This window comes from Ostrea edulis, chromosome 2, assembly GCF_947568905.1.
Source record: "Ostrea edulis chromosome 2, xbOstEdul1.1, whole genome shotgun sequence".
Classification (NCBI taxonomy): domain Eukaryota; kingdom Metazoa; phylum Mollusca; class Bivalvia; order Ostreida; family Ostreidae; genus Ostrea; species Ostrea edulis.
Genome location: NC_079165.1, coordinates 22935157 through 22948569, shown reverse-complemented (window position 1 = coordinate 22948569; position 13413 = coordinate 22935157). Strand labels below are relative to the sequence as shown.

Genomic DNA, 13413 nt, shown 5'->3' with positions numbered 1-13413 from the left:
GTTTTATTATTTTCATATGCATTGTTATTGAATGTTTTGGAAAACAAATATATACAACACAATCGCTGGTGCGCATAATGCTTACATTCTTCAGTCTACTCGACGATTCTCTTCAATTCATCAATAACAGGCTTAAATATTTGATCGACAACTTGACTCTAAACTCCAGCATGTTCATCTTAAATATTGTTGGACCGAATATTGAACTTCGGAGATCTGTGTTGCTAGTTAAGTGCTCTACATGTAACTACTGAAGTACACAGGATAATACACATGGTCCACATAGCCCAAACCACTACATTCATCCCTCCTTAAATTGTCTTAGTACTCGAAGATACACAACCCAGAAATCTTTTGCCCCCATCAAGATTTTCATCTGCTAGACCAGAATTGATCAAAGGCACCAAATATAACAGGAAAGGATAAAATAAATGGCGATATCGAGAATACAGTACTAGATACGTGCTCTAACTACTAAGCTATCCAGACAGTTATTCATGATCCGTATAACCAAAACTACTATAATGGAAATGCAAATTTGTTACATAAAATTCCCACTTACTTAGTGAGGTTTTGTTGTGTTTATTTGTTTTACGTCCTTTGAGAATTTTTCAAACATCTTGAGACGTTACCAGCTGTAGGTAAAGTGCCACAAAATTAGACCTATGCTTAGCGCTGCAGGGCTGTGGCAGTGAGGGTTCTTTAACGTGTCAACGCCTGCCGCAACACGGGGCCTCCGTTTTCAAGGTTATATCCGAAAGACTCGTAATTCTGATCAATAAATGCCGGGTGCATGACGAAGGAGTAATCACTACCTATGTTTCCGTCTTAGGTTTGGCGTGGTCATGGCACGAGCGGGACTCGAACTCACGATCTTCTGGTTACGAAGCGAACGCTCCACCACTGATACCTGTACTTATAAAAGCTATAGAGTTTTGCCTTAGAATTTCTTTGATAATTTGTTCCTGGGAAAACACCGATAAAAAACAGAATTATCAAAATTCACCTATTATTATTTTCTAATCACTAATTGCAGTCGTTCAGTAGGTATTGTGTTAGTTAGATGTCCCAGGTTCAAATCCAACCGCGTTGTATAAGAAGTGAATATAACGGGTTGGAAATTTAATAACCGATATCGGATGAAGGCATTGGCATGAAAACTAGAGCCTTGAACGCCATCCAGACTTTTTTTTACCCTTTACCTGCAGTTAGTGACATCCCATCTAAGATTAAACAAGAGGGTCCACCATTCATAGCTATCTCTTTCAGGTGGTGCTAATATACTCTGAGGTATAACCATCGCCATATTGTTTATATCGACGTCAGTTATTAAACCGCGTCAAGTATAAATTGACGAAATGCCCATTTATTGTATCGTACCTGTGAGTAAAAATAGAAAGGCGGACATCTGTTTCCATACGATCCAGATCTAAAGTTGAAATTTCTAATCGTGATTCAACGGTTGGACAAAAAACGATTGATCTATTGATTACAGTTTTAATACGCCCTTTTGACAATACTTCAGCGGTAGCTCAGCCATTTTACAGCAGTTCACTAACTGAAATATGGTTGTGAATGTTGGAGTTTCCCTGACGACCCCTAGTGAGCCTACCCTTTTACGAATATTAGGGAAACAATCTTTCGCCTCCCAAGAGGGTTGTGATCCTTGACATGGGGCGCCCTTTAACGTCCCATCTGACGGAAATAAAAGTTCAAAATACATAAACAGGTAAAATCAAGATCATTTCGTATACTTCGGTTGAGCATCACTGAAGATACATTATTTGTCGAAATGTGCATCTGGTACATCAAAATTGGTACCGTATAAGTTTTACATTATGACCCCTGGGTCGAGGCCTCTGCTGGTGGACTGTCAGTCCCCGAGGGTCTCTACAGTCCAGTTTCTAAGTACTTCGTTACTAGCTTGAAAATACGGATGTATATTTAATTCCTGCTATAAAATTTAGAAATTCATTTCAAAATTAAGGATTATCTCCCTCATGCATAGCTCTTATCCTTGGACGAATTTGGCTCCACTTTTTTGGCACGCTGGTTTTGGCTATATTTAGCTTTAAAACTTCATAGTTATTTCGGATTCCAAACATTTCGGTTGAGCATCACTGAAGAGACATTATTTGTCGAAATGCGCATCTGGTGCATCAAAATTAGTACCGTAAAAGTTTTACATACTGTATACAAGCAGTTGTATTATAAAGGTATTTAATTCTTTTTTGTAAAAATTGCATTCTTGTAAATATTGTATAATAATGTTAAACTTATATGGTAAACGGCTGGTAAACGGTGAGCGAACACAGAATGTGAAAGGAGCGCAAACGTGAGCGCAATGTGAACGGTGCGCGCACGGTGAACGCAATGCACACAATTCATTCGGAATTTTTCGGATGATTACCCTTTGATTGTACCTTTTTACAGTCAGGTAAGAAAAACGATGTATACATTTAATCAATGGATCAATAATAAAATATACCAGAATCGACAAACTACATGTTCTACAGTTCTGAATAGATGCAGTCTAAATAAAGAATAGTGCATTTTTGTAATAGTACTGAATGTATATTTCTCATGAAATGATCGCAAATTTCACATCAATCCATGCAGCAATCATGCTCTACCAAGCCCCTATATTTGCTCCTCACGAAAATATGAACAGCTGTGAAGAAGAAACTTCAAACTTACTGTGTGACTACATATGCCAGAAGTGGTGTTAATCAAATGTGGATTCTAAAAAATTCCAACGAACCTTTAGTAAACCTGAAATCGCAGAATTTTTCCCAAATCAATAACATTAAAACTTATGACTTTTGAACACTATACGACCATTCCTCACGATAAATTAAAGACTAGACCTTTTGACATCATAGACAGTTGCTTCTTCAAAGATATGGAAAACGGAAATATTCATATCTAGTGATCAGTCATTCAAAAACTTACTTTGTTAAACACCACTCTGATTTTACGCACAAGTACTCTGAAGTTGAAATAAAAAATATCCTAGAGTTCCTCATTGACAATATCTTCATGGTCTTTGGTGATCAGGTCTTCCAACAGTCTGTTGGAATTCCCATGGGCACGAATTGTGCTCCTTTGTTAGCTGACCTGTTTCTATATTCATATGAAGCAGAATTTATTCAAAAACTTCCACGTGAGAAGAAAAAATCTCTCGCTGTGGCCTTCAATTCAACATTTCGATATATCGATTACGTTTTGTCTATTAACAATTACTTTCATTCATATGTCAATTTGATATATCCCTGTGAGCTCGAAATAAAGGATACCATAGAGCACTTCTGCTTCATACTTAGAGATATTTTATTGAAAGTAGACATTAACGGCAAACTGACAACTCAACTGTATGACAAAAGGGATGATTTCAGCTTTTCCATCGTCAACTTCCCATATTTATGTAGCAATATTCCATTATCATCTGCATATGGTGTTTATATATCTCAACTGATTCGATAGGCAAGAGCTTGTTCTACGTATAGTGAGTTTTTAAATCGAGGTAAGCTACTGACAAACAAGTTGATGGTACAGGGGTTTCAACAGTCTCGATTGAAGTCAGCATTTTGCAAATTCTATGGTCGTTATAACGATCATTGGGTCAAATGCTGTCTGACATGTTTCATACCGAGTGTTAAGCCGTTCTTGGCACACTGATTTTGACTGCAGATAACTCCGTTTATCTGATCAGGATATGGGGCTCACGGCGGGTGTGACCGGTCAACAGGGGATGCTTACTCCTCCTGGACACCTGATCCCACCTCTGGTGTGTCCAGGGGTCCGTGTTTGCCAACTATCTATTTTGTATTGCTTGTAGGAGTTATGAGATTGATCACCTTTCGTTATCTTCACCTTTCATACACAAACAAAACGCAAATTTCATGTGTACATTGTGTACAGCATTACACATACAGATACACACACATGTATACATGGAAAAGCAGGGGAACATATATATTTCCAATCGTATTCTATAATATTTTAGAATTCTTGACCTTTTCATGATAAATCATGAATATTGATGTCTCATCTCAGGATATCATTAGATTTTGACTAATAATAAATGGTATTTATTTTTTTAATGCACAATGTATGTGAAAAAAAAGACTATACTCTTGTAATTTCCACTGTAGTGACATTCATAATTCACAGTTGTTCATGTATGACTTCAAACTATACGAGCTCTGTTGTTTGGGATACATATAATTAATAAAAAACTCACAAAGGTTGTCAAGATAACAACACGGACTGTATAGATACACCTTCACGCCCCTAAACAGTATAAAAGTTTATTTCCCATTTTGATTAAATATTGAGTGGACTGGAGTTTTCTTTGATTTTTCACAATTGATAATGCAGACATTTTGGACTTCACTATCATCTTTCCGATAAAATAAGAAAGTTTTCTCTCACTCTTACCTATGCGTTTTATTTTCATGTTTGCCTCTCTATCAAAATGGATCCTTTCACTTTGGTGTTCCGAATGACAATGCAAAGACAAAAAACTGAACGCTGAGCGAACGATGAACGCACTATGAACGGTGAACGCGAGAAGTTGGTGAACGAAAAATTATGAACAGTGAGCGCACGGAGAGCGCACAGTGAGCACACAGCGAACGCACGATGAGCGGACGGGAAAATGGTAAAGTAGACCGTTTCAGGAACTGTAACTTGTTTGTTTTTTTCATCCTAATTATATCTTGAATAAAGTGAAAATTATTTTATAGAGATAGTAGCGATGTGAAGTGTAACAAAGACAGTGGTGAAAATATGCCCAGTGGTGGTTGTGTGGTGAATGAAGTGATGGTAGTGAAGGTGACGACAGTGAGCTGTGTGACTACTAGTATATGCAATAATACACTAGTAATCGGGCAAGATCAGTTGCATAACATAAATTGCAGTCACATGACTTGCTAACGTCAAGTATTTTTCCTCTCTAGATTTGTATTTACTGATACCAGATAGTGCTGTAGTGAATGCAACAGAAGCAATGCGGTATTAAACAAATTCTCCTCTACCAATAACAAAAGTACATTTTCAAAATACTGGATTAATTGTTTTTTTTTAAAATGAAGTACAACAGTCATAATTCAACCAATTTCAGTGATTCTGAAAACCCTAGCGAAGATGATATCATATTGGAGGTTTCAACTTTCATGACTTCTTTAATATTCACTGGATTAGTAGGGAATGTGATTACATTTTCGGCAGTGTGCTGTTACAAGCGATTTCACTCACCAACATACACGACCATAGGCTGTCTGGCTATCGCCGACTTTTTTACCCTGTTAACAATGGTAGTTTTTCCCTGGATCCTTACGGTAGGATATCAATTGAAATTTAACTGCTCCGAAATTCCGATGTTTTCTGAATATTTTGGGATTTGCATCGTACTTTAGTTCGCTGGGACACATCCTTCTGCTGACCTCTCTCAGATTTGTTTTAACAGTGCATCCTTTCCAAAGTCGACATTATTTTTCTTCCAAGATTATTGTTGGCTGTTCACTGTCGTGCTGGGTAATGAGTGTGTGTTTGGCGACATCTTTAGCCTTTATATTCAGGGAAATGGAGAAAATTTTACGTATCAACATTCGAGTTTTTGTCGCTGTGACGTATGCATTAGGAATGATGATTCCCTTGGTTGTAATTGGAAAACTGCATTATTTAAAGGTAAAAGCACTGGCGTCATGCACACTTGTACCACATAACAAACATGTGCAGAAAATGAATAGTATACTCGCAGTCATTCTTACAGTCTTTGTATTTTATGGAGCCATGTTAATAATCGATTCTGTTGCCCTTATCTTAATGCAACTGGAATATTTAAATCATTATCATTATGACATTATTGCCATGATAACCTTATTTGCAAAAATACTGAATTTTACTTGTAATCCTATTGTCTATTTTGCGTTCTCTATATGCTGTAGCAAATGTTCCAAAAACTAAACAAATTCAGTATAATGCTTCTCTTCCTTTAGTTCTCCCATAGCATTATCATAGTCGTAAGTCTCATGAACGCAGGTGTATTCCAGTGGAAAGACTATGCTACACAAGTTTATATTTGTGAACAATTATCAGTGGAGTAGATCTGTTTATGATTTAGAACACATATATTATAGTGTGTGCAGCATTAAAGATATTTATGAAGATATGTCCTTGTTATATATATATATATATATATATATATATATATATATATAATCACAACTAGGTACTGAAAATTTTCGCCCCAGCCCCAGCCCGGGGTCGAACCAGCGACGTACGGCACCCACCGCCTAGCAAGATTGTCAAACCAGTGCGTAAGTCCACTCGGCCACAACGACTTCCCTATAAAGGAAGCTTTGTTATGCTCCTAAAGTGAACGCTCTACCACTCAGTTACCGCGACCGGAATGTAATCGAACCACTTGATTTAAAAATGGGGAAAAAAAGAAAGAAAAATGAAATACTGTTGAAAAATAACAAACCTAGAGTCACCTAATAATTGCATCAAGCTTTCAGAATATTTTACACCCTTACACTAAGATTTTATAGTATTGGAATCTGGTTTGAAGAACTTTTACAAACATATATTCAGTATAATTTTCTTATATACAATCACACACTTACATAATCAATTCAAAAGTGTTCAAATATCTGCCATCTTTCCATGAGGATCAGTAGATTTTCGTTCTGGAATAAGAATTTGACGACATGGAACACAGTGGTACGACAAAAACACATAACACGGGGTTAACTTTTACAGAACAGGTGACACACAGTACAACAGGTAAGATATGACGTTGTTTCTTGCTCCCGGATATTACAATACCAGCACCGTCATTTCTGACTCCAACAGGCCACCATATCTTGCGCCACGTGGATATCGACTGATGAACTGGTCCAGATCCCCGTACTTAGTACGCTACGTAAGGAACTTTTATTTAAAGTCGGCACCGTATACAATAGTAACAATTAACATGAGGTCTACAGAGCTCTTAAAGGGACTGATTCACGATTTCCCCCCAAATTTTCTTTTTCACTTTTAATGATAAAAATCTATTGTCTAATGTGTTTAAAGGAGTTCACATAAAAATTAAAGGTTATACATTATCAAAAAAGCTCATTTTAGAGAGTTTATTATTTGTTCTGTATAGAAAGATTGCGGTATGTTATTCTTTATAAAATTGTCAAAAGATATGGATATCGATCTAAGTTTATTATATCTTTCACATTTCGTAACAGTTTTGGGGTAAATGTGTCATCTAAAAGTTAAAATTTGTGACTATGCAAAATAAAGATGCTTTATATTACAAAATCAATATTTCACTTGTTTGTTTGTATACATAAAAAGACTCGAGTCTTTGTTTACATACATGTAACATAGATTTAAGGCTAAAATATTGCTTTATTTCTTGCATTCAGAAGGTCAAAATTTTGGCTGTCAATATTAAATGAGTTATATTTTTAATGTTTACCATCAAAAATAAAATATAGTTTTATCAAAAATCGTGAACCAGTCCCTTTTAAACGACTATCACAGACAAAATAAAATGTCACAAGGTAAGCATGCAAAAAATAACAACACATATGCAAGGTGAATATAACGAGCAGTGATCAATCTCATAACTCCTACAAGCAATACAAAATAGTTGGGCAAACACGGACCCCTGGACACACCAGAGGTGGGATCAGGTGCCTAGGAGGAGTAAGCATCCCCTGTTGACCGGTCACACCCGCCGTGAGACCCATATCCTGATCAGGTAAACGGAGTTATCCGCAGTCAAAATCAGTGTGCCAAGAACGGCTTAACAATCGGTATGAAACACGTCAGACAGCATTTGACCCAATGCGAGGTTGTATTGACGAACTAGATCGTTATAACGACCATAGAATTTGCGAAATGCTGACTTCAATCGAGACTGTTGAAATCCCTGTACCATCAACTTGTTTGTCAGAAGCTTACCTCGATTTAAAAACTGACTATACCCAGAACAAGCTCTTGCCTATCGAATCAGTTGAGATATATAAACACCATATGCATGTGATAATGGAATATTGCTACATAAATATGGGAAGTTGACGATGGAGAAGCTGAAATCATCCCGTTTGTCATACAGTTGAGTTGTTAGTTTGCCGTTAATGTCTACTTTCAATAAAATACCTAAGTATGAAGCAGAAGTGGACGACTCTGTGGTGTCCTTTATTTCGAGCTCACAGGGATATATCAAATCGACATTTGAATGAAAGCTATCATTGTTAATAGACAAAACGTCATCGATATATCTAAAAGTCGAATTGAAGGTCACAGCGAGAGATTTTTTCTTCTCACGTAGAAGTTTTTGAATAAATTCTGCTTCATATGAATATAAAAACAGGTCCGCTAACAAAGGAGCACAATTCGTGCCCATGGGAATTCCAACAGACTGTTGGAAGACCTGATCACCAAAGACCACGAAGATATTGTCAATGAGGAACTCTAGCATATTTTTTATTTCAACTTCAGAGTACTTGTGCGTAGAATCAGAGTGGTGTTTAACAAAGTAAGTTTTTGAATGACCGATCACTAGATATGAATATTTCCGTTTTCCGTTTTTGTTGAAGAAGCAACTGTCTATGATGTCAAAAAGTCTAGTCTTTAATTTATCGTGAGGAATGGTCGTGTATAGCGTTGAAAAGTCATAGGTTTTAATGCTATTGATTTGGGGAAAATTCTGTGATTTCAAGTTTACTAAAAGTTCTTTAGAATTTTTTAGAATCCACATTTGATTAACACCACTTCTGGCATATGTAGTCGCACAGTAAGTTTGAAGTTTCTCCTTCACAGCTGTTAACATTTTCGTGAGGAACAAAGATAGGGGCTTGGTAGAGCACTTACTGGATCCAGCAATGTATCTTTGTTTGTAAGGGTTTTTATGTAGTTTAGGAATCCAGTATAGGTACGGTAACTCATATTCATTCGACCCATTGACTGGAATATTAAATGTGTCTAAAACTGAAGCATGGTTTTGAAGAATTTCGTCTTTTGAAAGGGCAGTTGGAGTATAAGTATGATTACCAAAAGTGGAATTAATGCCAAGTTCGTTTAAAATACAGTTGTAATAATGAGCCTTACAAACAAAGACAATGTTGTTACTAGCTTTGTCAGCTGGAACCAAAACATATTCCTCATGTAACCTATCTAATTCTTTTATCACTTCTGGTTTACTAAACACAGAAGGATAGATGGTACGTACTTTTGTTTTCATGTGTCTAATGCGGGATTTTAATATCCCTCTTATGCTTTTAACCCATTCTGACAATGTATCAAGTTCTTCTTTTTCATATTTAGCCCATCGTCTGGCATAATCTTCGACAGAACTCATAATAGAGATGAAGTTCTGTCGCCAATTAAAAGACCGAGGTTCTCTGTATTTAGGACCTTTAAGAATAAGTGATTTGAGGTCCTCATTTTCAACTATATCAACATCATCAGTAATGACATGTCCAGCTGGACTGTAGTTGAAAGAAGATGAAGAACAAGAACATGTTGGTGGATTACGTATAAGACGGTCTATATCTAAGCACTGCAAAGTTTGTTTATAATTAAAAAGTTTGGATGCAATAGTAGAAGTATAACTGTAGGAAATACAGGGTGTAGACTTGAACTTTAAATAAGTTGGAATACATGACTGAACCCTTTTATGACGAAGAATGTTGCTTATGTTGACGGCATCTATTCCTTTGTTTGTAAATTTGAGCTTAAGGAATATTTATATGCATACTGTATAGCTAGACAGTTTCAGAAGTTAACTTAAAGAATTAAATACAAATCAAACAAAAGATTTTCACCTTAAAATTTAAGCATTAAAATCACGTCAATAGTGTTTTAAAAACATTCATCCCCTTGAAATTGGTCTTAGAATATAAAACGACCTGGGGAGAATTCCAGCTGCCCAACCTCGGGAACACCGAGCTATTGCGTCCACTCACTCTGACTGCAGGGACTGAACTGAAGCATATTTATTTTTATAAATTAAAGCTGAGCGAGTAGACAAACGGGTTGTGTCAGGAAATAAAATGCGGGAAAATATAAAACATAACCAGCTACTATCAAGTACGTTACAGGACCTTGATTTTCAAGATCATATCCCAAAGATCCGTAATTCGTATCACTTTTAAATGTCGAGTGTTTGACGAAGGAATAATCGCTACCTATGTTTACGTGGCCAAACCACGAGCGGGACCCGAATATGCGACCTCCAGGATATAGTACGACTGAAATGAACGCTCAATCACTGAGCTACCGCAATCGATACTCACAGAACGTATGACTTTTTTACAGGTTTACTTTAGAGTCTCTTAGGTCTCTTGTCCGTAAGCGTCGAGCAAAGTTCTAAATTTGAATCCTATCACCGGTCTTGGTATTGGCATCTTCATATTGAGAGAAGCATTCTCGAGAGAGAGATGCTAAAGAAGATAAAATCAATTCATTGCTTCGGGCAATATCAGATGCGTAACATAAAATTGCAGCCACGTGCTTCCTAATGTCAAGTATTTATCCTTTCTAGATCAATATCCACTGCTGAAGTGAATGCAACAGACGGAATGCAGCTTTAAACAGTTTCTGTTCTACGAATAATAGAAGTACATTTTTAACATGCGGAATTAATTGTGTTTTAAGATGAAGTACAACAGTCATAATTCAACCAATTTCAGTTATTCTGAAAACCCTAGTGAAGATGGTGCTACCAGTGATATATCTGCAGTGTTTCTTTTCATGATTTCTTTGCTTTTCCTGGGATTAGTAGGAAATATGATTACGATTTTGGCAATGTGCTGTTGCAAACGACTTCACTCACCAACATACACGGCCATAGGCTGTCTGGCTATCGCCGACTTTTTTACCCTGTTAACAATGGTAGCTCTTCGTTTGATCGTTAATGATTATCAAGTGGAATTGGATTGCTCCGAATGTTTGAGATGTTTTATGAATATTTTGGGATTTGCATCGTACTTTAGTTCGCTGGGACACATCCTTCTTCTGACCTCTCTCAGATTTGTTTTAACTGTGCATCCTCTCCAAAGTAGACATTACTTTTCTTCCAAGATTATTGTTGGCTGTTCACTGTCGTGCTGGGTAGTGAGTGTGTGTTTAGCGACATCTTCAGCCTTTATATTCAAGGAAATGGAGAAACATTTACCCATCAAAGCACAAGTTTTTGTCACCGTGACGTATGCATTAGGAATGACGATTCCCTTGGTTGTAATTGGAAAGCTGCATTGTTTAAAAATAAAAGCACTGTCATCATCCACACTTGTACCACACAGCAAACACGTGCAGAAAATGAATCGTATCCTGGCAGTCATTCTTACAGTCTTTGTATTTTATGGAGTCATGTTAATTATCAATTCTATTGTTTTCAGTTTAGAACAACTGACATATTTCAAAGGTAACCATTCAAATGTTATTCACATCATCACCTTATTTGCAAAAACACTGAATTTTACCTGTAATCCTATTGTCTATTTTGCGTTTTCTATACGCTGCAGCAAATGTTCCAAAAACTAAACAGATTCAATATAATGCTTCACCTGTTTTAGTTCTCTTATAGCATTATCATAGTCGTAAGTTTCATTAACATGTACAAAGTATTCAAGAAGAAATTTGTAAACAATAATCAGTGAAGTAGCTTTGTGTGATTCTGACCAAAAACACGAGTACTGTGTAGTTTACGTATATAAATATATAAATTATTTTACATGGTTTAATGCCAGATTATTTAAATGTTTTTAAATATGTATCAGAAGTCAGTCAGAGGCAAACTAGAAATTCTTATTCAAATATATTGTATATACCCAGGGCAAAAACAGAATATTATAGAAGATCTTTCAGCATTTCAGGGAGCACAGTGTGGAATGCCTTGAGTCAAAATATAAGAAACTCAACGAGTGTTGCGTGTTTTAAGAGAAATTATCTTAGAGATTATCACCATACTTTTTAAGCTTCATTTTGTATTCTATTTATCTTGCATTCATAATTATTTCTTAAGTTTATATGTATTCTACTTCTTTTAATCTGTGTTTATTTTACTAATATCTGTCTGTATGTATGTTATATGCAGGACCATATTGAAAACTAGCGTTATCGCTAAATATGTAATCCTGGATAAATAAAGGCTTTATTATTATATTATTATTATCTTCACCTTGTTTTCTTCACCTTTCATCCCACAAACTGATGGATGTAAATATCATTCTAATGTAGAAAACGGAACATTTCCCTTCAGAAATCATTATTAATGGATTCAAACACACTATACATGTAATTGTGATATTAGACCTTGCATCACTTCATATTGACAAATGGTGTATGTATAATTGTCAAATACAACTTGAGATTAACCGTACTCTTTATATTGTTTAGATGCAATCAACGTAAGCACTTTGATATACAGTAAAATATCCCTATCTCGAAATCTGAAGGACAGTTTCGAGTTATCCGAGGGTTCGAGATATCTACAATCGATCTTGAATATTTTTGGAAGGAGGATATTTGATGCATATATGGGATTTGCAATATAAACAACAACCCCGTTGTCGTTTCTTATAGTTTAATGCAAGTTGATAAATTAATATTGTGGAATTTCAAAGACAAATATTTCGGTTTTTTTTATATATCTATAAACATTCCATTGAATTCAGAATGTGCTTCAAAATTAATACGATCAATGTTTATTAAATGTAAAACTTTTACGGTACCAATTTTGATGCACCAGATGTACATTTCGACAAATAATGTCTCTTCAATACAATATCTTATTAAGTACAACTAATACGCATGCTATTTTATACAATACTACAAAGATACGAAAACTTCAGACACCATTTGAAATGTTCTACAACGCTTCTTTGAATGCATTTTTCGAACAACATCTAAGTCCCTGTCACAGATTGACCGAGTTCTTGTTCAAATAAAAGAAATGACAAACTTTACAGTACTTTACACTATATGTTCTCTTCACTTTTACATATATACATATTACATCTGTTATTACAGTTCACCGAAATGAATGAAACCAATGTTCCTTTCTGCTTTGATATCCCCACGTCCTTGCGAGCCAGTTGCGTACAATGTAGTTCTTGTTTCCCCAAACTTCGGCGGGCAGAGGTATCTTGAAACGTATGACAATGTTTCCAGTATCGAAATGACGCCCTTTGGTATACTTGTACCTTGGACCTATAATATAAATGTCATTTCAAGAATACATACTGTATCGTTACACAACAGTTTACTATGTACGTAAACTTTATACTGTACATTTGATAAATCCATTATAACTTTAATACTGTGGTTTTACATTTTACCACTACTTCTGTATACATCGCATATTTTGCTATACCACGTAGATACACTGTACACTGTACTACA

The 13413-nt window shown here is 35.8% G+C and overlaps 1 long non-coding RNA gene across 1 annotated transcript; it reads left to right on the top strand.

Annotated features, from left to right (window-relative positions):
* Nucleotides 1-4961: 4961 nt before the first annotated feature.
* Nucleotides 4962-12178, top strand: LOC130052176 (uncharacterized). Its single transcript, XR_008800553.1, has 2 exons — nt 4962-5691; nt 10553-12178. It is a non-coding gene; the product is annotated as an uncharacterized LOC130052176 (long non-coding RNA).
* The last annotated feature ends 1235 nt before the right edge of the window (nt 12179-13413 follow it).